Raw genomic sequence first — 3,209 nt, 5'->3', positions numbered from 1 at the left:
TTCATAACTAAAAAGCTGTTGCACCCTGAATATTTTTCTAAACGTTTTTTACCTTCATTACCATCAAGGAATATACAGTTTAAATTTGATCCGCGAGTTCTGGGACAGCGTGTATGTCTGTGTTATATTATGTGAATTTGGAACAGCTACAGGCTGTCCCAGAACGGACGTAGACGAGGTCCTCCCAGCGGTCAGTTTACACCACAGGTGTTCGGTACTTAGCTGTTATCTGTAGACGAGTTGCTCCCGCTTATTGTCGAAGGATTAAGGAAGGCGGCAGGTATATTTTTACATTTTTGAGTGCAAGATAAACGAATATTTGCTAAATATTAAAATAAAATGTTTACTCCCAGGAGTATTATTACAACATAGGTTTATTATAATAAGAGATTATTTGTACAAAATTTATTCTAGGGAGTATTCCATTTTCATAATTTTCTATTAATTTTTGTAATGTCTCCTTTTTGTTTCTTACGTCGTTTCTCAACTTTTTCATTCCTCTGTTTGCAGATTGAATTTTGCTATACGTATATGTTTGAAAACTAATAAGTGCATCTAAAAAAGTAAAAATGGAAGGATGACTAGAATAAAAATTATTTTTTAAATGTGCAGATAATAATTACCACCCCTGCAATGCAGTCTAATCCCCAACCCTTCGCTACCTGCATCCAAGATTAGGATATTTTGGGTACCGGGAGGAACTCGTCTCCGCCGCCCAGAACTGGCGTACATCCCGTTAACCACGTGTTCCGCTCTTTCTGCTGAGAAAGATTTCACTAAAAATTTTTTGTTTAACCTTATAGTTTTTAAACTGCAGCAATTTTAATTTAGCCAATCACAACAGAAAGATTACAGATAAATCTACCGTGAGCTGTTGTTTCCTAGGAAACGCTGGATTGAATTAATATTTGTCTACGATGATTGGTTAAATTAAAATCGTTGTAACTTAAAAACAAAAGGATTTAAACAATTTTTTTTTGCAGAATCCATTTCGGAATAAATATTTACATTTGCAGTTAACGGGATGTACGCCAGTTCTGGGACCCTCTGTATATTTAAAAGATATGCTTAGTTTTGTTGTTTATTTAAAATAATAATGTCTGGTCTGTTATGTTTAATATGAATGTCAGTTAAAACTGTTCGATCAAAATACAGGGTCTTTCACAACTCGCGCCCTAGAGAAAAAGGGCACCTGCCGACGACAATAAGTTGTCAAAAAATAGAAACAAAGAATTTACTACTGCTTTCATAACTGAGTTACAAGACTTGCAATTCTACCAATCCCAGAAGGGCATCTCGACGTGTGATGTTATTTCAACCAAATAAAGTCAGTTGCTAGGTTTCAAAATTAATACCATCAGCTACAAAAAATGTTTGGATTACTGTAATTTTGACACTATTAGATTTGACTTTTCATTCTCAACAAATTTAGGTTAACCATCTGAAATGTTAGAGCTGTCATTACATTGCAAGTTCAGATGTCTACTGCTTAAGCAAAGCCTATGGGCGATTCTAGGAGATGCTTGGAGTGTAGCGACTCCATGGACCTGAGCTGAGCCACCAGTGTCGGATTTGACAATAAATCGGTTACAGAGGCTCTGATGCGCAAAACCAGCCCATGATTTTTGGCTGGTACGACCAGGTCGGCCGCGCTCTCAAGTTTGGTCTTGGACGGGTTGCGGGCCTCGGACTCGTGGGGTAGTGGTTGATGCTTGATAGTCGCAACTAAATGGCATTCTAACAGTAGGTCATTTCAATTATTATTACAACGTATTGTAGCAAAAAATAAAAAAAATGTGTTGCAAACGAAAAATTAATTGTCATTTCTGCCCGGAAAACGTTCTTCGAAGACTCTTGCTGGCTCCCTGCCGTTACGCTCACATTCCCCAAAAATTATTATCATCTCTAAATAATCAGCGGCTGAATACATGATTGTAACCAAATAAACAAAGGTTTTGGCTTTTTTTATTACAAATTTAATTTGACAGTGACATCTTTCAAAAACAACTCCAATCGCCCAAATATTTTAAAGATGTTTTTTCTTAAATGAAATCCTAGCAACGTAAAATTACGGCAAATACACCTTGGAGGTGTAGATCTCTGATTGGTTAACTTTAAGTTGTCTTTTCTCGAATATCTTTTAAGTTAGTTTTTTTTTTCTTCAAAATTACACATCCAAATGCGATCTCTTGTTTCCTCTTTTTCTCTAGGGCGCGAGTTGTGAAAGACCCTGTATAATTTGTAATTGTCATTTTCCAAACAACTTTCTGGTTTATAACTATAATGTGGTTGTGTATTCTTTAATAAATTGAATTTAACAGCTAAATTCATGTGTATAATTTTTACGAATACATATATCATGACGTTTCTTATATTCGCTTTGAATCAAAACAGTGCAAGAAGAAATGATGTGTTCAATTTTTTCCCCTTCAGTTCCGCAAATCCTACATTTATCAATGATCCATTGCAAACCGCATATGTGTTTTTTTATAATTTTTTGTATTAAAAAAAAAACAAATTTGTTTCACAGTCTAGGACTGGCTTACAAATCTATGAGGGCATGATGACCAACTCAATAGACCGGGACCAATCGCTTAACGTGACTTTCGAATCACGAGATAATAATAATAATAATAATAATAATCAGCAAAATTATTGTGATTTTAATTAATATACATAATATACATTAAATAAGTTCCAGTATTTTGGCGACAGCCCATGAATCACGAAAACGACTGTTATATGCATGACACGGACTTCAGGTATAAATTTAAAAAACAAACATAAAATTCTTTGTCATGATGTTCTGTCTGTCACAAAATCGATTCTACACATTCAGAAATCCTACCCCATCCTGTTTGTCTTTGAAAGAAAAAAATGCTTGGATATCCTTTAAAAATTTTGTCAAAGAATTTTTAAGAAATAAAAAAGATGACTAATATCAGGAGATTGTCCCTAAATTATTGCAAAATTATCACCAGATGGGTGTAAATATGTCTCTTAAAATACATTTCCTTCACTCGCATTTGGACTTCTTTCCTGAAAATTTAGATAGCACGAGTGACGAGCAAGGCGAGCGGTTTCATCACGATGTGAAATTTTTTGGAGATCGGCACAAAGTCTTTTGGGATGAAAGTGTTAGGGACAGTTAGGGGATTACTGTTGGTCAGGTCAGGTCAGGTCAGGTCAGGTGTTATAAGGGAAACTGA

The 3,209-nt window shown here is 35.1% G+C and overlaps 1 long non-coding RNA gene across 1 annotated transcript; it reads right to left on the bottom strand.

Annotated features, from left to right (window-relative positions):
* Nucleotides 1–356: 356 nt before the first annotated feature.
* LOC138122417 (uncharacterized) lies at nucleotides 357–716 on the bottom strand. The gene is made up of 2 exons (XR_011156491.1): nucleotides 663–716; nucleotides 357–555 (listed from the first exon to the last, which is right to left on the bottom strand). It is a non-coding gene; the product is annotated as an uncharacterized lncRNA (long non-coding RNA).
* Nucleotides 717–3,209: the final 2,493 nt, after the last annotated feature.

This window comes from Tenebrio molitor, chromosome 1 (genome assembly GCF_963966145.1).
Source record: "Tenebrio molitor chromosome 1, icTenMoli1.1, whole genome shotgun sequence".
Lineage (NCBI taxonomy): Eukaryota > Metazoa > Arthropoda > Insecta > Coleoptera > Tenebrionidae > Tenebrio > Tenebrio molitor.
This window is presented reverse-complemented; position numbering and strand designations above follow the sequence as displayed.